This window comes from Miscanthus floridulus, chromosome 18 (genome assembly GCF_019320115.1).
Source record: "Miscanthus floridulus cultivar M001 chromosome 18, ASM1932011v1, whole genome shotgun sequence".
NCBI classification, from domain to species: domain Eukaryota; kingdom Viridiplantae; phylum Streptophyta; class Magnoliopsida; order Poales; family Poaceae; genus Miscanthus; species Miscanthus floridulus.
In genome coordinates this window covers 17,804,044-17,827,029 of record NC_089597.1, presented here as the reverse complement: position 1 = coordinate 17,827,029, position 22,986 = coordinate 17,804,044, and positions in this window count along the sequence as shown.

The following is a 22,986-nucleotide window of genomic DNA, read 5'->3' as shown; positions in this document are numbered from 1 at the left end:
ATATGTATTGCTACGTTGTTAGCTTGATACATGGCAGCAACTACAAAATGCAAGACTCGGATTTTGAACCCATAAAACCTTTACATTTCAGTAAATAAGTGTTTCTTTTTTCATTAAGATAAAATAAGTGTTTCCATACATAGAGATATGAAAGAAAAAACTTGATTCTCAGTCTCACCTTTGTGAATTTCTGGTTTCGTGTCGGCCATTTGTTGAATTGGAATCTCCATGGAAACACAAGAAACTACAATGGATTAAATTATTAACAACTCCGCTCTAGAATATGTAAGAGAATCCACTCAACCCAAGTTTTCAAAAGGGATATGTTCATACCTCTTAGAATGTGTGATGTCTAAGAAAGTTAGGCTTTTGATTTTAAAGGATAACACAAATAGAACATTAGAAAAATCAGTTAACTAATATAATGGGATTTTAATTACTCAAAATTCTATTAACTAATAATAACTATATTCTATTATACATCCTAGCATACAAAATAGACCTTTTTGCATAGGATGGGAGCACAGCGGTAGAAGAAGCGAGCGCTTCTCGGAGGAGGATATTGTGTTCTATTAGGGGAGATGGAGACTACTGGTACTAATGGTAGTGGTAGGGCAGGACGAATAACATGGTGATGGCCGCCTCCTCTCTTCCTCCGACCCGATGCAGATGCAGGGGAGGGGAAGAGTTTTTTAAGGATGTGACCAGTTGTTGTAGTTGTTCTCAAAGTAATCAAACGAAAATTGCTCTGTGGCAATTCAAGCCTTTTTTGCACTAGAAAAGAATTCTCTAGGACCAGGTCTATTTTTATAGGGAGGGGCAGAAAAGAGGGAGTGTGCACGGCACTGGCATGAGTGTTTGGTTGGGAGATAAAGCGGTGGTGGTTGATTTTTGTGTGATTGTCGCCTTGTCGGAATCTGCTTTTTGGAAGAGCCAACGAAAAGTCTTGGATTCTTTCCATAAAAAAGTCTTGGATTCTGTTTATCAAAATCTACTGCAGCAGAATTCAACCGTCGGTGAAAAACCAAGGAATAGCTCGTGTCAAATTGGACCGTTAGACCACTAGAGTTTGATTCCTACAATTCTATATACTCCAATATGACAAGAGACCAACCAACATCATAATATGTATTGCTATGTTGTTAGCTTGATACATGGCAGCAACTACAAAATGCAAGACTCGGATTTTGAACCCATAAAACCTTTACATTTCAGTAAATAAGTGTTTCTTTTTTCATTAAGATAAAATAAGTGTTTCCATACATAGAGATATGAAAGAAAAAACTTGATTCTCAGTCTCACCTTTGTGAATTTCTGGTTTCGTGTCGGCCATTTGTTGAATTGGAATCTCCATGGAAACACAAGAAACTACAATGGATTAAATTATTAACAACTCCGCTCTAGAATATGTAAGAGAATCCACTCAACCCAAGTTTTCAAAAGGGATATGTTCATACCTCTTAGAATGTGTGATGTCTAAGAAAGTTAGGCTTTTGATTTTAAAGGAAAACGCAAATAGAACATTAGAAAAATCAGTTAACTAATATAATGGGATTTTAATTACTCAAAATTCTATTAACTAATAATAACTATATTCTATTATACATCCTAGCATACAAAATAGACCTTTTTGCATAGGATGGGAGCACAGCGGTAGAAGAAGCGAGCGCTTCTCGGAGGAGGATATTGTGTTCTATTAGGGGAGATGGAGACTACTGGTACTAATGGTAGTGGTAGGGCAGGACGAATAACATGGTGATGGCCGCCTCCTCTCTTCCTCCGACCCGATGCAGATGCAGGGGAGGGGAAGAGTTTTTTAAGGATGTGACCAGTTGTTGTAGTTGTTCTCAAAGTAATCAAACGAGAATTGCTCTGTGGCAATTCAAGCCTTTTTTGCACTAGAAAAGAATTCTCTAGGACCAGGTCTATTTTTATAGGGAGGGGCACAAATGAAAAGAGGGAGTGTGCACGGCACCGGCACGGGTGTTTGGTTGGGAGACAAGCGATGGTGGTTAATTTCTATGTGATTGTTAGAATCTGCTTTTTGGAAGAGCCAATGAAAAGTCTTGGATTCTGTTTATGGACAATCTACTGGATTACTGCTGTAGAATCCAGCCGTATGATCTGTGAAAAAACCGAGGAAAAGCACATGTCAAATTGGACCGTGTATGGTAAGGGTGGACATCACTCGACCACTAGAGTTTGATTCCTACAACTCTATATACTCCAATATGACAAGAGACCAACCAACATCATAATATGTATTGCTACGTCATTGGCTTGATACATGGCAGCAACAACAAAATGCAAGACTCAAATTTAATCCCATAAAATCTTTACATTTCAGTAAATAAGTGTTTCTTTTTTCACTAAGATAAAATAAGTGTTTCCATACATAGAGATATGAAATAAAAAACTTGATTCTCAGTCTCACCTTTGTGAATTTCTGGTTTCGTGTCGGCCATTTGTTGAATTGGAATCTCCATGGAAACACAAGAAACTACAATGGAGTAAATTATTAACAACTCCGCTCTAGAATATGTAAGAGAATCCACTCCACCCAAGTTTTTAAAAAAGGATATGTTCGTACCTCTTAGAATGTGATTTCTAAGAAAGTTAGGCTCTTGATTTTAAAGGAAAACACAAATAGAGTGTTAGAATAAATCAGTTAACTAATATAATGGGATTTTAATTACTCAAACTTCTATTAGCTAATAATAACTATATTCTATTATACATCCTAGCATAAAAAATAGACCTTTTTTGCACTAGAATAAGTCAGGGTCTATTTTTACTGGGAGGGGCGGAGAAGAGATAAAGTGTGTGCTGCTATAGGTGTTTGGTTGGGAGATAAAGGAGTCGTGGTTAATTTCTGTGTGATTGGCAGAATCTGCTTTTTGGAACACCAATGAAAAGCCTAGGATTCAGTTTATTGATAATTTGCTGCAGAATACTGTTGTTTGATATATAAAAAGTCTGGGAAATAACATGTGCCAAACTTGACTATGTCCGATAAGGGTGGACGTCAGTCCACTAGAGTTTGATTCCCACAACTCTATTATACTCCAATATGACAAGTGACCAACCATAACATGATCTGTAGTGGTGCGTTGTTGGCTTGATACATGACAACAACTACAAAAATGCAAGGTTCTTATGTTAAACCCATAAAACATGGAGTTACATAGCAGTAAATAAGTGTTTTTACTTTCACTAAGATAAAATAGGTGTTCCATACAATGAGATATGAAAGAAAAAAAGCTTGGTTCTCAGTTTCACCTTTGTGAATTTCTAGTGTCATGTCGGCCGTTTCTTGAATTGGAATCTCCATTGGAACACAAGAAACTACACCTGGACTAACATATTAACAACTTTGCTCTAGAATCTGTAGGAGAATCCACTCCACCCAAGTTTTCAAAAGGGGATATGTTCTTATCTCTTAGAATGCGATGTCTAAGAAATTTAGGATTTTGTTTTTTTAAGGAAAACACAAATAAATTTTTTGAAAAATAAGCCTATATATTAATCGTTTGTTAGAGATAAATGTCCTCTCAAAAAAATTGTGCATGCGTTTTCAAACAACTATTGGAGGTATGGATTATAGGGGTGCACGAAACTAAAAAACATCTAACCTTGTTGTGAGGTAGTTCGGCACCTCCTACACCTAGGCTCCATTCAATGAGAGAAGATGCAATTTTGAATTTTTCCGCAAACCTTTGGTTCATGTCTCCACAATTTTTCTCAACCCTGATCTGACATGTGGTTTATCTAATAAATGCAATGCAACATTTTTATCTATGTCTACAATAATAATAGACCCAGAACATGTGCATCCATCATGACATATATAAAATCTAGTCTTCATGATCATTCAAGTCTTGCACAAAAAAGATTTGTGAGGCCAAGTCTATTTTTTCAGGGAAAGAGCGGAAAGAGGAATTGCGCGCCCCGCAAGGGTTTGGATGGGAGACAAAGGTGTAGTGATTGAAATTTGGGTGTGAATTTGTGATTGTGAGATTTTGCTTTTTGGAAGCGCCAGTGAAAAGTCTTGGATTCTATTTAGTAATAAATTGCTATAGGATCATGCTATTTGGTATAATTTCTGTTTAATTTGTGAAAAAAAGAAACAGGATAGCAAGTCTGCATGTGCCAAACTGGACCATATCAATTGAAGTGTCATTCCATATATTACCCATCATCAACATAATTTGGCTGGATAGATGAGCAACAACTACGGCATACAAGGATCAAAAGAACTTTTGGTATAAATGGGATTTTAATTAAAACCAAGTTAGTTATTACCAGTAACACAAGTGCTTCCATATATACTTGAAACAAAAAAAAAAGGAGACACGATTCTCAGTTCAACCTTTATGAATTTCCTGTTTCTTGTCTTCCTCTTTTCTTAATTCAAACCTGTAACAAGTCTGGTTTATTAGAAACTGCTTTAGAGAATCCACTCCACCCCAAGTTTCCAAAAGAAACACAAGAGGAAGATTCACCACTCACGTAAAAGAACACCTGGTGGAAGGTGAATATCTTTTCCCCGCCTTGGGTGTTGGATTCTGGAATGCATGGTTCATGGTCACGCAATTGGTGGGGTTTAGTTCCCTGGGCCTGGATCACTTTGTGTTCAAGTGGGGTGGTGGCCAAATTTAATCATGAGATTAACATGCTGGGGAATTATTAGTATAGGTTCATTTTGTGTGTGTATATATCCTGGACACTATTTATCATGAAACAAACTTTTATCATTTTAGTACTATAGTATAATAAGCGTTGGGTGCATGTGCCACGTGTACTGTGCACTGGGGTCCCACACGTGTGCCAATTAGGGCCAGTTTGGATGCCAAAATTTTTGGCAAAACGCTACTGTAGTGTTTTCGTTGTTATTTGACAATTAGTGTCCAATCATAATCTAATTAGGTTTAAAAGATTCGTCTCGTGGATTTCGTCTAAACTGTGTAATTAGTTTTTATTTTTTATTTATATTTAATGCTTCATGCATGCGTCCAAAGATTCGATGTGACGGGGAATCTTGAAAAATTTGGCGTTTTGGAGGGGAACTAAACAGGCCCTTAGGCAAGTAACATGCTGTTTGTATGGAGCGTACCCAGTACCCTAGCTATAGTCGCTTTCCTTTGAGGAAGGGCTTTGTTAAGAACGAACTAGGTGGCATTTATTCTCCAACTTTGAATAATTTAAATGTGAAATGGATGCTAAACACATTACCTAATCAAATCATGTGCCACTTTTAATCGGAAGGAATTTCTTTTGTTTAGACATCCTAGCATAAAAAAAATCATAACGAACTTATTAACCTTAATATCTCAAGACTAGGAGAATAATGCAAACACAAGTGGGTAACTAGTGCACTTTATCTTGACTCATGTTGAGGTAGCAGCTTCTGGACCATCAGTTGTGGCAAGAGCACCCAGAACGAAGCCATGATACCGACCAGCAGCTATACATTTCAATGATGATAAAGCATGTTTATCACTTACAACTAGCATAGATGGAGTGGTACTTACATCTATATCCACGCATGGAGTCAAAAGACTATAGCTTCCTTCCAAAGGTGCCCTATCTATCCCTAAATTTTCTAACAAATCTTGAGGAACATTTTGAATATTTGCAGCGAAGAATGGAATCTAGCAAGAGCCAGCAGTCACCATGTAACTAAATGTGCACGTATTTATAGCATCTATTGCCAACCCTAATTGTGGTGAGGATGCGATATTAGAGGCAACATGAAACCGTCGGCCAGCAAATTCGCCTCAAATAGATAGAAGCGTGGTGGAGCACCAAAACTAGCAAATGCTAATAGAGTAGTGCTCCATACTAGGCAATGTCCATGTGTTTCTTTTCTGAATTTTGGAATGTGGACCTGTCACGTGTGTTATCCTCGCTCTAGCCAGCTTGTGTTGTCCAATTTTTAGTATAAATGTTTCCCTCCTCGGTGTAGGAAAAGGTAGCCGTCGAGTTACCTACAATGTGGTCTATGGCCATGCATGTGTCCGCCCAATACTTCCCAACTAACCAATACTTGCAAACTATGTGCTGAAATGCATCTCACATGTATCTTTGTGATGCCTCCAGTTATGTGACTCTGTTTTTTTTTTTTTTTTTTTGAGATCAGGGCACCTATGTGACTCTGTTTTGTGACAATGCAAAGAAGATCTAAACTTAACATATACCTATGTTCACTCCGTTCCCAATTTGAGTTGATGGTGCAAAACTACTTGTACAATAATTAAAAAATTTAAACTTGAGCTAAATTTGGTGTTAAAAGTCCCTATCAAATTTATGTTTCATCTTTAAAGTTTATCAGTTGAGACTTGTAAGTCTGGTAGGTCTCAATCTAAGTCTAAGGAACTAATAAGGCGAGAAGGAATATGGCCCCAGCCCTTTATTCACCTCTTCTGTGGCTGTACACAAACTTTAATCCTGCTGCATCAACTCTCAAAGATATAGAACTTGGTTTCGGAAATTTCGCTAGAAAAAGGAAGCAATGCAATGCTATTTTGCACCTGTCAACACGGTTTTTGTATATTTTTCTGCTAACCAACAAAGACATGTTGTTGTGATATGTAAGATATATTGTTGGGATACGTCGACAGTCTAATGCCCACGGACTAGCTAATGCTGGGGTTTCAGCACTAGTAGAAAACGTGGCTTCAATCCCGGTTGGCAAGGGCCTTTAGTCCCGTGAATCTTGTGGTTTCAGCACTAGTAGAATACATGGCTTTAATTCTGGGCCTTTAGTCCTGGTTGTCCAACCGGGACAAGGAATTCAGGACTAAAGGGCATGACTCTTTAGTCCCAATTGCGTTAAACCTGAACTGTAGGGTCCACCTTGACTAAAAAAATAATAGCTCCCACTCCTGTGCCTCATGGGACTTAAGTCTAAGACCTCATGCATTGCCTTGCACATATCTTTCCACCCCACCTACACAACACATGTGACTTTAGATGAGATGTTTTCCTTTTAAACGAACCCGTCGGACGACCTTTAGTCTGTGTTGGTAGCACCAACCGGGACTAAAAGGTCCTTTAGTCTGGGTTCGTAACACCAACCGAGACTAAAGGGTCAAGGCTCTTTAGTCCAGGTTCGTAACACCAACCAAGATTAATGTAGACCCTTTAGTCCAGGTTGGTGTTGTCAACTGAGACTAAAGTCCTCCGACGCCCAAAAAAAACTTTGACCCGGGAGGGCCCAATTCTAGCCGAGACTAATGTGCTGAACCGAAGGCTCAATTCTCTACTAGTGCAGGTTTGGTGAGAGGAGTCGAAGGGCGAGAACTTATGTGGTGCTCAGATCAAAGCTCGCGAGAAATTTAACTAGGTTCAGGCTTGCTTGGATAAGATTTATTTGTCCTGTGTGAGCCTAAGCACTCTGCGTGTTCTTGGTTGCAAGAAGAGTTGGAACCCTTTTACGTGACATTTTGGGGCCTTTCTATACTTCAAAGCCATCTATACACCCATGCACGTACTTCCAATTATAATTTTATTATAATTAGATATAGAGGTTGCAAAGTACTTATTTATATAGAGGTTGCAAAGTACGTATTTATATGAAGATAAAGAGATTTCCAAAAAAAAAGGAATGAAGCTAAAGAGAGTGCACAAAAAATATGTAATTTTGATAAGCTATAGGTATTAAACACGAACTTCTGCGGTTCAAGCTCATGCGGGAGCATAGGTTGATGGCTAGTTTAGTTTAATTTAGTCTATTTTCTCATATGTTTTATTAAAAAAATGGATTTTATTCATTTATTTTGTGACTATAATAAGTTGGTGTACAAAAGCAGGCACGTCACTATACGCATCCGTGTGTCCCTGTTACATGCCTATAATTTTTTACATATTTTAATGTAGAAGAATTAGTACTATATCTCATTTGGCTAAAGAAACCGCTTACTCTTATATATGGTTTGCTTCAAGTAATCTTGTTATGCTTCTGGAGCAAGCTCTTTGGGTCATCCATAGTACAAAATCTTGTTGTAGATGTCGAAATGTTACCATCAAGTATAAGATGTACAATCAGGGACACCTAAGTCGTTTCAGGGCCACTCACAAAATCTAAAAATACACCACATATGTACACGTACATCCATGTGTCCCTATTACATGCCTATCATTTTCTTCATATTTTACTGTAGAAGAATTAGTATTGTATCTCATTTGACTATAGAAATCGCTTACCCTTATACATAATTTGCTCCAAGTGATCTTGTTCTGCTTCTCGAGCACAAGCCCTCTATGGGTCATCGATGGTACAAAACTTTGTTGTGGATGTCAAAATGTTACCAAAGTATAAGATGTACAATCAGGGACATCCAAGTCGTTTCATGACTGGTTCACTCACAAAATCTAAAAATACACCACACACTTACACATCCGTGTGTCCCTATTACATGCCTATAATTTTGTACAGATTTTAATGTAGAAACATAGTACTATATCTCATTTGGCTACATAAGGAACCGCTTACCTTTACATATAATTTCCTTCAAGTAATCATGTTATGCTTCTAGAGCACAAGCCCATCGATGGTACAAAACTTTGTTGTGGGTGTTAAAATGTTACCGAAGTATAAGATGTATAATCAGGGGCACCCAAGCCGTTTCATGATTGATCCACACACAAAATCTAAAATTCTAGTAGCTTTTTTTTAACGAAAACCACAATCTAACATACGGATTATATGCCAATCTTTTATCCTACTTTGTAAAAGCTAACCTAACATGAGGAAAAAAAATACACGATGCTTATACGTTTATAAAAGGTCAAAGATCCTTTTTTTTCTTTTGTTCGCAGAAAAGAAACGTACTGTGTCCTACTTTTTTCATTTTTTTAAACTCAATTCGACCTTTGGACTTTCATGTACCACAATGGCATGGCATACGAGATCGATCGACTTTGTGACACGCGACATTATTAGATCAACAGCTGACCATCTTTACGATTTTATTTAATTTGTACTTGCAGACTTGAGGTAGTGATGTGTGTATCTACTGTACTATGATAGGTGCGTGAAGAGAACAATTTATGCAATCGTCAAGTGCATGACGACATACGTGTCACTCTCGAATTCCCATGCGAGATTAATTAAATCACATACCTAATAACATTAGTCTTAGGATTTATTTAATTTAATTAGATTAATGGACAAATAAACCCCGTTAGCTAGATTAAAAAAAGTCATTCTGAACTTCGAAACGATATGTCACTATAATCTCTACTATAATGGACCAGTCGAAATTATACTAGGTCCTCCCACGAAAACATCCTCCGCTGGAAGCCTCTAACTATTGCGCACCCAGAAAAATACACACACGAATTCAGCACCATTAAAATCAAGGGTTAATCAAACACCTTAACCACATCCGATGGCCACAATTCGATGTGGGATGTTAGGCTTCTCACCCCGCATTCTCACCCCCGCACCCTGCTCGCACTTCAACGCGGTGTCCCCCATTCAACGCTCCATCGAAACCAATCATCATCACCGAAACAAAAAAAAACTACGTTAGAAACCTTTCTCGCATGCGCCTGCAGGTGCTCGCGTTGATTTCGGCCGTCCACGATGAAAGGATCAAGATGCCCAAGAGGGGGGTGAATTGGGCTAATTCTAAATTTTCTTGCAATAATCAAATCCTACGATTAGCCCAATTAACCCCTTGTGCCTAGAAAAGTGTTTCTATTAATCTAACGCACAACGGACTTGCAACCTATGTTCCAAACTTACTCTAGCATGGCAATTCTATGAATGTAAGAACAAGTATTGAATTGCTCAAAGTAAATGCTCAAAGTAAATAGAGAGAGAGGAACGCGGCGATGTTTTGCCGAGGTATCGGAGAGTCGCCACTCCCCACTAGTCCTCGTTGGAGCACCCGCGCAAGGGTGTAGCTCCCCCTTGATCCGCGCAAGGATCAAGTGCTCTCTACGGGTTGATTCTTCGACACTCCGTCGCGGCGAATCACCCAAAGCCGCTCACAACTTGAGTTGGGTCACCCACAAGCTCCGCCGGGTGATCACCAAGCTCCCAATCACCACCAAGCCGTCTAGGTGATGGCGATCACCAAGAGTAACAAGCACGAACTCTCACTTGACCACGCGAAGCCTAATGAGAAGATGGATGCACACTTGGCTACTCTTGATTCACTAATGAGGCTACTCTCTTGGATTCTCAAATCTCAATCACCTCACTAGGACCTTGCTCTTCTTGGCACTCACAAACGTGTTTCTCAGCTGTTGGAATGAGCAAAAGTGACTCCACACACGAGTGGAGCTTCTATTTATAAGGCAGCCTGAAAAACGAACCGTTATGAGCTTCTGCGGGGTGACCGGACGCTCCGGTCGTACTGACCGGATGCTCCGGTCAGTTCAACCCGCGAACCAGTGAAAATGTGTTGACCGGACGCTGGCAGGGTCCGGTCACCACTGACCGGACGCGTCCGGTCGCATTAAACCCTTACTGGAACCTTACTGGACTCGACCGGACGCTGAACCCCTAGGGTCCGGTCAGTACTGACCGGACGCGTCCGGTCGCAGATTCCCTTCTCTGGAACCTTACTGGAGTCGACCGGACGCTGCCTCTCAGCGTCCGGTCACTTGACCTCTCCAGCGTCCGGTCGCACCGAACGCAGTCTGTTGATCAAATGAACTGACCGGACCCTGCGGCCAGCGTCCGGTCGCACCGGGGCCAGCGTCCGGTCAGCATTTGACCCTCCATTCACTTCCAACTCTCGATCATATGTGAATGAAGTTTGCTCCAAAGGATCTTAGGCATTCATAGGAGCTACCTAGAGCTAGTTTTAACAAGTGTGCACCACACCTAACTCACTAGACTCACCTAGGTCAAGCTACCCGTCCATACCCCCCTTAATAGTACGGCCAAAGGAAAAACAAAGTCCTAAACTACTCTAAGTGTCACTCCAACTCCAATCGACACTTAGAACTAGTCATCCTTAACCTTGTCGTCCATCCTTTGAAAACCGAAACGATTTCCATCGTAGGGGCATGACAACCTTGATTGCCCAATTGATCTCCATTACCATGACCTAACTTACTTGTCTCTGCAAAACACACGTTAGTCATAGTAATCTTGTATTGTCATTAATCACCGAAACCCAACTAGGGGCCTAGATGCTTTCAATCTCCCCCTTTTTGGTGATTGATGACAATACCACCTCGAGTATGTGAAAGAGTGAGGTTTTTGACGGGCTTGGTTCATATAAGCTTTTGTCGATAAGAACAAAAGTGTTAGTCAAGCTTATATGACCCAAGCCAACACAATGTACTCAAAGGATATGAATTAAGCAAGAGTACAAGTAACAAAGCTCATTTGCATCGGAGTATAAAAGCGGAAGCAAAGGCAAATGAGCATAACACAAGTGATATGACATATAAATAATGCAAAGTAGAGAGCACACATGTCATATATCACAATCACGTAGATATCACTATCACATAGATATAATAATATGCATGAAAGTAACACACGAATGCATAAAGTAATAGTGTATCACACAGATAAAACTCCAAATGTATATAATAAGCTAATACTAGATAACTAGCTCCCCCTAAATGTCGCTCCCCCTGAGTCTACATACTCGAACCCTCTCCCCCTTTGGCGTCAAACACCAAAACCTAAGGGTCGGTCGGCGGGGCTGCAGCGGATGAGCCGGGCGCTGAAGGTACGATGGAGCAAGCTGAAACTGGGCGCCATCATCATCTGACCCTGAGCTCTGAACTGACTGACCCTCTGTGGCTGGCAATGTCTCTGAAGCGGTCTGGGTCTGAGCTAGGGCAGGTGCTGCCTATGATGCTGCTAGGGACATCTGTCAGTAGGATCTGACGAGGCGACAGACGAGGGGAGCCTCTGAGTAGTCACAGTGACTAGGGCTGCTGTAGAAGGACCGGCAGTATGCATATGAGGCGGTGTAGGCATGCCGGTCAACTCGCTGAAAGGATGCTCCAAGACTCCTAGAGACTGACGTGTCAGGCACGAATAGCGAGGGTGACTGCTCCGGTGAGAAGCCCGTGTGATATGGAGTGAACTGCGGGGCTACCACTGGTGAGGACAACCACTGGGACACCTGAACTGTAGGTGAAGCAAACTGAGCTGGAGGCTGTCCCTGACTCTGAAGCCCACTGGGCTGTACAGCTGGAGTCATTCGAAGTGGTGGCAGGCTGAGCAAGCTAGGGGCGAAGGCTATGGCAGTGGGGCCCCAAGTGCTATGTACTATCATGCTGCATAAATCCCATGAGCTGCTGCTGCATGAGTAACTACTGCTGATGCATCTGCTGCTGCTGCTGCTGGAGGAGCTGCCGCTGGAACTCGTCCCGACGAGCCTGAAACTATGCAAAGTTGGCAGCGGTCTCCTGTGCCTGTCGTGCCTGATCCTGCTGCATCTGCTCAAGAATAGCAATCAAGGCAGGGTCTGTCTGCGGTGTAGGAGGAGCTAAGCTGGAACTACTAGCCTCTACATCATATCTGCGTGGAGGTATCTGAGCAATCAGCTGATAGTCATCATCCGAACTGTCACTGGACTCGGTCATCTCCTGTTGTGCCTTAAGCTGCTCCTCCTCAGTAGCGGCTATGCCTCTGATGATCTCGTCCTGCTAAGCTGCTGACTCTAGAACATCTGGACGATGACTGGGCCAAGCGGGTGCCTGTGGTGTGCTGTGCCGGATCCTCTGTGCCATGTTATAAGCCGGAAACTCTGTGGTGGCACCTCTATACTCGGCAACCATCTCTGGGGTCCTAACCTGCACAGACTGAAGCATCAGGAATGTAATCCAATGTGCATATGGAAGCTGTCTACGACCCTTGAAGCCCTCAGCTATAGTATCCTCCATCTCTGATAGAAGGAGGTCCCAAATGTCGAACACGGTCTGCTGCATCAGGGCATTAAGGAGCCAGAGCTATAGGCGAGTCAGACCCTCTCTGTATCCCAACCTAGGAAGTAGTGTCCTCCTGATAATGGCCTCTAGCACATGAGCTGTAGGAGTCAGGTCACTGGGGTTCCTCCTCGACCCCTCACCAAAGGGCTCCTTGAAGCAATGGCGCACAAGATCAGTAGGGGGCACCAACCCTCCATGAGGACGCCTGGGAGGCTCCTGCTGTCCATAACATACCTCATGCAATTTGACAGGCTGATCCTATAACCTCAGTATCTCTCGGGCCCTGAAACTCATCACCCTGTAATCTCTGCCGTTGAATGCAAAGTGAATGAAGTTGTGATGCGGATCAACGTAGAGTGAAGCATAAAACTACCGAACCCAAGATGGTACATATACTCCTGTCCGGCCAATCAGATCTATGAGCCCTGGCAAATATGACAAGTAGGGCGGATATGCTCTCCGGCTGCTGCCACAATAGACTCTATACTGTAGACTCTCTGAGATCTGAACACTGCCCCACTAGTTGAGATAAGCATTATAGAAATCCTCCTGGAGCGGTGTATAGAAGCCCTCTGCTGCTCTCTCATCCCTCCTCAGAGGGAACCACACGTCAAACTCAACAAACCTCAGCTGGCGAACCTGTCTGGCTGTGGCGGCCCTCAAGTCAAGGTGTACCACTGGAGGCGGACCCTGTGGTCTAGGGCGGTGGGCGTGAACCCCTGCGCTGTGTAGCTGGCCTCGGTGGAACTGTAGCACTGGTACGACTAGAGCGGCGTAGCTAGGGTGCCGGCTCGGTCTCCTCGATCTGCTGGCCCTCCTAGAGTCTCCTGAGCTGGCTGAGGCTCTACTGGTGGGGGCTGCTGCTGTGGCTCCTGCTGGGACTCCCCTAACGCTGAGGCTCCTTCAATAGCCAGACGACGTCCTGCCATCATGATAGTCCCAGGTGGACTACCATGAAGTCAGCTCAATCTCCCTCAGTCTGCCCTGAGCATCGGGTGCCAGATGATCTACTATGACGACTCCTACTGCGGGCACCTCCTCTCTCGGCACGCTCTGCGGCCTCAGCGACTGCTGCTGCTCTCGCTGTCTCTGCGTTGGGGTACTTGCGCTTCTTGGATGTCACCTGCTTCGTTGCCTTGCCTTTCGATCCTGTAGGCTGGCGAGGCAGGGGCCTCCGATCATCATCTCCTGGACCACCACCAACATTCTTCGTGCGAGCCATCTGATCCTGACAAGAGGATGAACTACCGCTGACGAAGATCAACTGTCAAACTGACACTCCCGAGGCTTGGCCTCGATCTTTACTCGTGAGCTTGGCTCTGAGTTGTCTGACAACTGCCACAAGAACCTCAATGGCACCGACTCGCTGCACGATGGAATAGATGGATATACAAATAAATACAATATATCTAATAGATGCGAAAGCCCTAGGAAGCAAGCAATGTAGGTACGAAATTGAGACGACGGGCTTTCTACCTGACGAACCGGTAATCCGAGAGAAGAAGAGACGTGTCACGTGGGGGAAACCTCGGAACCGGCTGGGCTAGGGTTGCGAAGAACTACGATGAACCGGCGCCTGGATTATTTGAAATCAGTGATTTGCAATTTAATCTAGGTCACAAGCAAATCAAATTGAAAGCCAAGGTTATGCCTTACCAACCATCGAGGAGGCAAGGGATAGGGCATAGGAACAGCAAGCTTGAATGGTGCTCGGTGCCTGGGGGAGCCGACGGCGGCGCTGGCACGGAAGGTGGTGGCTACGGTGGCGCGTGGTGCTGGAGCGCGCGAGGAGGCTCGACGGCGTGTGTGGCTAGCGAGGGCGTGGAGCAGGGGCGGACGGTGGTGGCGCGTGGCTAAGGCACGGAAGCTGCTGCGGCGAGCTTGCGGTGGCGTAGGTTAGGGCTCGGGAAAGTTGCGGCGGCGTACGGGTTAGGTCAAGGAATAAACGTGACTGCTGTAGTTAAATGAGGATCCCCAACGCGACAGAGAAGGAAATGGAAGAAGAGTCCTGATGCCGCAGCGAGATCCACTGACCGGACGCTCCGGTGGTAGCGACCGGACGCTACCACCCAGCGTCCGGTCGATTCTAGAGAGGTCCAATTCCTCTGGAATCGCGACCGGACGCGTCCGGTGGTCCATGACCAGACGCAGGCAGGGTCCGGTCAGTACAGCCTGTTCCTTCTTCAAACGACCGGACGCTGGATCCCTTCCTGACCAGACGCACAAACGCAGCGTCCGGTCACTCCTTCAGCAGCAGTTCACCTCCTGTGAACTGACCGAGACGCTGGACAGCAGCGTCCGGTGCAGCGTCCGGTGGTCCTTTTCCAGCAAATCTTCAAAGTTCCTTCGCGCTGCCTGTTCCCAATCAAGTCCCAACTTGAATAAGATCCAAATAACCACCAATTGAGGACTGATGTGAGTGACCTCTCTCAAACCCTCATATTTTTCAAAATATTTTGCCTTAGGCTATAATTCTTTTTAAGAAAAATAGGCAATAAGAGGGCAAATGGAACAAAACGACAAAACAACATCCATGCATATGCAATACTTTGTAAGTAAATCTAGTTGCTTGTCAAGTTTGATCCAAGGTTAAGCTTCTTCACACGCTTTTCGGCGGTTATCTTAACCATGTTAGACAAGCCCTATATGCATTGCCAAAAATTAAACATGTTGTATATTACAATGAATGCAAGGGACAACACAAGCTCAATTTTTAGTGAAGTTACTAAAGTCAAGTACATTGAGCTCATTCCGCAATCTACAAAATGTAGCCTCATCTAGCGGTTTAGTGAAGATATCCGCTAATTGATCTTCGGTTCTTACACCTTCTAGTGATATATCATTTTTAGCAACATGATCTCTTAGAAAGTGATGGCGGATATCTATGTGCTTGGTGCGAGAGTGTTGAACCGGATTATTTGCAAGTTTTACCGCACTTTCATTGTCGCACAAAAGAGGTACTTTTTCTAGAACTACACCATAGTCTAGCAAAGTTTGTTTCATGTATAAAATTTGTGCACAACAAGCACCCGCGGCAATGTATTCCGCTTCGGCGGTGGACAAAGCCACACTATTTTGTTTCTTGGAGGACCAAGACACAAGTGATCTACCAAGCAAATGGCACCCTCCGGATGTGCTTTTTCTATCCACTTTGCATCCGGCATAATCCGAATCGGAATAGCCAACTAATTCAAATATAGCTCCTTTGGGATACCAAAGGCCAATGCTTGGTGTGTGCTTAAGATACCTAAGGATTCTTTTTACGGCAATTAAATGTGTTTCCTTAGGACTAGCTTGAAATCTAGCACACATACACACACTAAACATGATGTCGGGCCTAGATGCGGTTAAATATAACAAGCTACCAATCATAGAACGGTAGAGAGTTTGATCAACCGGGTTACCTCCCTCATCTAGGTCGAGATGTCCATTGGTAGGCATTGGTGTCTTGATTGGCTTACATTCATCCATCTTGAATCTCTTGAGAAGATCTTTTGTGTATTTCTCTTGAGAGATGAAGATGCCTTCTTTCATTTGCTTGACTTGAAAACCAAGAAAGAATGTAAGCTCACCAATCATGGACATCTCGAACTCCTTCGACATCAATTCACCAAATTCTTTGCATGAGTCTTCATTTGATGATCCAAAGATGATATCATCAACATATACTTGACAAATGAAGATATGCCCATCAAGCTTCTTGGTGAATAGTGTGGTGTCGACCTTCCCAATGGTGAAGCCCTTCTCAATGAGGAAGTCCCGAAGGCGCTCATACCAAGCTCTTGGGGCTTGCTTAAGCCCATATAGTGCCTTGGACAACCTATAAACATGATTAGGATATCTAGGGTCTTCAAACCCGGGAGGTTGATCAACATAGACTAGTTCATTAATAAAGCCATTTAAAAATGCACTTTTCACATCCATTTGATATAGTTTCATTTCATGATGTGATGCATATGCAAGTAGGATACGGATGGCTTCTAATCTTGCAACCGGTGCAAAGGTCTCTCCAAAATCCAAACCTTCAACTTGAGAGAACCCCTTTGCAACTAGTCTTGCCTTGTTCCTCACAACAACACCTTGATCATCTTGCTTGTTATGGAACACCCACTTTGTTCCAATGACTCTTGCACCTTTTGGTCGCTCTTCTAGAGTCCAAACTTCATTGCGAGTGAAGTTGTTCAACTCTTCATGCATGGCATTGATCCAATCTGGATCTTTGAGAGCTTCTTCTACCTTGGTAGGCTCATAGCAAGAGACAAAAGAGTGATAAGCAATAAATGAAGCAAGTTTTTGAGATCGAGTCATTACACCCTTTGATGGACTCCCTATGATGAGATCTTGTGGATGATCTTGTAGGAGAGGTGTATTTCTTCTATTGACCACTTGAGGAGGAGGTTGTGGAGCATCAACATCTTGTGCTTGTACCACCATTTGCTCATGGGAGATATGAGTATCTTCATTTTCTACTCTCCCATCTTTCTTCACCATCTTGTGGCACACTTGATGAAGAAGGTTGATCAATGACTTGTACATCATCTTCATCATCTTTTGGCTTGATGTCTCCCACCGGAATATTCTTCATAGCCTCCCTCAATGGTTCATCACCTACATCATCAAGATTCTCATGTGCTCCTTGGGAGCCGTTAGATTCATCAAATTCCATAGCATATGTTTCTTCAACCAAGCCGGTGGCATGATTAAATACTCTATATGCTTTGGACTTAGATGAGTAACCAACAAGAAAACCAATATCACAACGTCTTTGGAACTTCCCTAGGTGTTGCCGCTTCTTGTAGATGTAGCATTTGCAACCAAACACCCTAAAGAAGGAGACGTCCGGCTTCTTCCCATTGAGCAACTCATAAGGTGTCTTGCCAAGAAACTTTTGAAGGAATAGGCGGTTGGATGCATAAGCATGCGGTGTTGATTGCTTCTGCCCATAGAGCTTCGGGGGTGTTGTACTCATCTAGCATTGTCCTTGCAAGAGTGATCAAGGTCTGGTTCTTTCCTCTCAACTACACCATTTTGTTGAGGAGTATAAGTTGCGGAGACTTCATGCTTGATCCCAACTTCATCACAATAGGCTTCAATGTTTGTGTTGTCAAATTCTTTGCCATTGTCACTTCTTATCTTCTTGAGCTTCACTTCAAATTCATTTTGAGCTCTCTTGGCAAACTTCTTGAAAGCAAGATGCAACTTCGGATTTGTCATGAAGGAAGAATACCCATGTATACCTTGAATAGTCATCAACAATCACAAGACAATAGAGATTCCCTCCCAAACTCTTGTATGTTGTTGGTCCAAATAAATCCATGTGTAGGAGTTCTAGCACTCTTGTGGTTGACATGAAAGCTTTGGTTGGATGAGTATTTGCAACTTGCTTGCCGGCTTGACATGCACTACAAAGCTTGTCCTTCTCAAACTTCACATCCTTCAACCCTCTCACCAAATCATTCTTCATAAGCTTCTTGAGTGAGCTCATCCTAACATGAGCAAGTCTTCTATGCCATAGCCACCCAAGTGTTGTTTTGGTGAATAGGCAAGTCTTCAAATTTGCATCTTCGAGGTGAAGTCCACTAGATATAAGTTGTTGTATCTAAATCCATTGAATATCACTTGATTGTCATCTACCTTGGATACAACAACCTCCTTCTCGGTGAACAAGCATTGGAAGCCAAGATCACACAATTGTCCAACGGATAGCAAGTTGAAGCTCAATGAAGCAACATAGAGCACATTGGAGATGGAATGATCATTTGATATTGCCACTTTGCCCAATCCTTTAACCTTGCCCTTTGAGTTATCTCCAAATGTTATTTTCTCTTGTCCATCTACCTCTTCATCTAGTGAGGTGAACATACGAGGATCACCGGTCATATGTTGAGTGCAACCACTATCAATAACCCAATGACTTCCACTGGTCTTGTAGTTCACCTACACACAAGAGATTCAAGCTTTAGGAATCCAAACTTGTTGAGGGCCCTTCACCTTCTCAACAAGTGACTTAGCCACCCAAATCTTCTTAGGCCTATTCTTGTTAGGGGGACCTAAGAACATGACTTTCATCTTTCCACTAGAGTCCTTTCTAAGCATGTAGTGAGCATTGAAGGCAAAGGGTCTAGCATGCTTGGGCAAGGGTTGTGGTGGTGGAGTTTGACACTCATGAGCAAAGTGGCCTTCTTGTCCACACTCAAAACATCTCTTTGGCTTTGGCTTTGGCTTTGATTGTTGTTGTTGAACTTGAGCCTTCTTCTTCTCTATACTTGCCACATATCCAATGCCACTTCTATCCATCTTCATGATGGTGTTCATGAGTAGCTCACTTTGGAGGTGCTTGCCTCTAGCAAACTTGCTCAATCCAATCTTGAGATGCTCTTTCTCCAACTTGAGCTTCTTATTTTCTTCCTTAAGAGCATCATCTTTCTTCTCTTCCTTGAGCTTCTTGTTTTCTTCTTTGAGCTTCTCATTCTCAAGAATCAACTCTTTGTCATGATCAAGAGTTTCTAGCACAATGGTGTTGTGGCTTTTCATTTCTTCAAGATCTTTCATGAGCTTCTCATTTGTGTTCTTGAGCTTGACATATTCATCATAGTCATTGCACTCAACCACTTGCTTGCCTTTGCCACTAGATCCTTGCTCAATGCTTTCATCAATCAAATCATCACATGATGTAGCTATATCAATCTTAACAACATGGTTAGTAGCATCATGTGGCTCATTTGGTAGGAATTCTTGAGCAATGACAAGAGTATCATGATTGATCTTAAGAGTTGTATACTCATCTTTTAGTTTGTTGTGACTAGTGATGAGCTCATTGTGCACCCACTCAAGTTTATCATGTTTATCTTTAAGCTCTTTCTTAGAAGATTTGAGCTCCTTGAGTTTGGATGATATAGCATCATTAGTTTCTCTAAGCTCATCATTAGCCTTTTCTAATGTATCGCACTTAGCTAAGAGTGAATCATTTTTAGCATCAAGCTTTTCATTTGTAGCTCTACTCTTTCTAATGATCTTAGTGTATTTTCTTAGTATTTTGACAAGATCATCATATGTAGGTGAATCATCATCATCGCTATCGCTATCATCATCACTAGCATGCTCATCATCACTACTATCATCATTCTTAGTTACCTTGCGTTCACCCTTGGCCATAAGGCATAGGTGTGTAGAGGATGATGGCGATGGTGGCGGTGAAGATGCAAGATCAATAGCAATGGCGGCCACCTTCTCATTGTCACTATCATCATCGGATGATCCACTTGATGAATCAATGTCCGTGAGCCAATCACCGACAATGTAAGCCTTTCCACTCTTCTTCTTCTTATAGAAGTCCCTCTTTTTGCCATCTCTCTTCTTGTATGGCTTGTTCTTCTTCTTCTCATCTTCATCTTCATTACTTGAGTCATCTTTCTTGCCCTTGTTCTTGTTCTTGAACTTGTCTTTCTTGGGCTTTGTGCATTGATGAGCTAGATGGCCAAGTTCACCACAATTGTAGCAATCCATCTCGGAGATTGGCTTTCTTCTTGAGCTAGTGAAGAACTTCTTCTTCTTGCCGTCAAACTTGATGCCACTCTTGTTTAGCTTCTTTAGCATCTTGGCGGTCTTCTTCACCATGAGAGCAAGACTTTCTTCATCATCTTCATCACTTGAGCTCTCATACTCAAGTCTTGCTTTGCCCTTATCTTGGCTAGCTTTGAATGCTAAGTCCTTCTCTTTCTTCTTTGTAGAGGATGAGCCATCTTATGGCGTGATGTGCATGTACATCTCATGAGCATTGATCTTTCCCAAGATTTGTGTCAGGTGTAGCGGCAGAAAGATCACCTTGATGTAGCATGGTCACAATGTGCCCATATTTGTCAATGGGGAGGACACTCAAGATCTTTCTCACAACGTCGGATGGTGACATTTGAGTAAGTCCAAGCCCATTGACTTCCTCTACAAGAACATTTAAACGAGAATACATCTCATTAGCACTTTCTTTGGGAAGCATTTCAAATGAATTTAGCTTTTTAATCACAAGATGATAGCGTTCCTCACGCTCACTCTTGGTTCCCTCATGGAGTGCACAAACGTCCGACCATAGTGCATGGGCGTCTTTGTGGTTCCTTACATGGTTGAACACATCTTTGCAAAGGCCTCTAAAGATGGTGTTGCGAGCCTTTGCATTCCATTTTTCATAATTAACCTCATCGCCTTGTAGGTTAGTAGCATCCCGAGGTTTTGGGAAGCCTTGTGAGGCGGCTCTAAGAATACCAACGTCTAGAGCTTCTAAGTATGCCTCCATGCGGATTTTCCAATATGGAAAGTCATCTCCCTCAAAGATAGGAGGAGGTCCTATCCCCGTGAGACATCTTGCTCTAAGCGGTTAAGCTTAAAAACATGAGCACGAGGACTCCGATACCAATTGAAAGGATCAAGATGCCCAAGAGGGGAGGTGAATTGGGCTAATTCTAAATTTTCTTGCAATAATCAAATCCTATAGGTTAGCCCAATTAACCCCTTGTGCCTAGAAAAGTGTTTCTATTAATCTAACGCACAACGGACTTGCAACCTATATTCCAAACTTACTCTAGCATGGTAATTCTATGAATGTAAGAACAAGTATTGAATTGCTCAAAGTAAATGCTCAAAGTAAATAGAGAGAGAGGGACGCGGCGATATTTTGCCGAGGATATCAGAAGTTGCCACTCCCCACTAGTCCTCGTTGGAGCACCCGTGCAAGGGTGTAGCTCCCTCTTGATCCGCGCAAGGATCAAGTGCTCTCTACGAGTTGATTCTTCGACACTCCGTCGCGACGAATCACTCAAAGCCGCTCACAACTTGAGTTGGGTCACCCACAAGCTCCGCCGGGTGATCACCAAGCTCCCAATCACCACCAAGCTATCTAGGTGATGGCGATCACCAAGAGTAACAAGCACGAACTCTCACTTGACCATGCGAAGCCTAATGAGAAGATGGATGCACACTTGACTACTCTTGATTCACTAATGAGGCTACTCTCTTGGATTCTTAAATCTCAATCACCTTACTAGGACCTTGCTTTTCTTGGCACTCACAAACGTGTTTCTCAGCTGTTGGAATGAGCAAAAGTGACTCCACACACGAGTGGAGCTTCTATTTATAAGGCAGCCTAAAAAATGAACCGTTATGAGTTTCTGCGGGGTGACCGGACGCTCTGGTCATGTTGACCGGACGCTCTGGTTAGTTCAACCCGCGAACCAGTGAAAATGTGTTGACCGGACGCTGGAAGGGTTCGGTCACCACTGACCGGACGCGTCCGGTCACATTAAACCCTTACTGGAACCTTACTGTACTCGACCGGACACTGAACCCCCAGGGTCCGGTTAGTACTGACCGGACGCGTCCGGTCGCAGATTCCCTTCTCTGGAACCTTACTGGAGTCGACCGGACGCTGCCTCTCAGCGTCCAGTCACTTGACCTCTTCAGCATCCGGTCGCACCGAACGCAGTCTTTTGATCAAATGAACTGACCGGACCCTATGGCCAGCGTCCAGTCACACCAGGGCCAGCGTCCGGTCAGCATTTGACCCTCCATTCACTTCCAACTCTTGATCATATGTGAATGAAGTTTGCTCCAAAGGATCTTAGGCATTCATAGGAGCTACCTAGAGCTAGTTTTAACAAGTGTGCACCACACCTAACTCACTAGACTCACTTAGGTCAAGCTACCCATCCATACCCCCCTTTATAGTACGGCCAAAGGAAAAACAAAGTCCTAAACTACTCTAAGTGTCACTCCAACTCCAATCGACACTTAGAACTAGTCATCCTTAACCTTGTCGTCCATCCTTTGAAAACCGAAATGATTTCCATCGTAGGGGCATGACAACCTTGATTGCCCAATTGATCTCCATTACCATGACCTAACTTACTTGTCTCTGCAAAACACACGTTAGTCATAGTAATCTTGTATTGTCATTAATCACCAAAACCCAACTAGGGGCCTAGATGCTTTCACACGATCATTCACTCGAGTGAACGCAGAAAGGGAGAAAAAATGAACACCGCGCGACTTCCACCATCGCTGCCTCTCCAACCCCTTCTTCCCCGG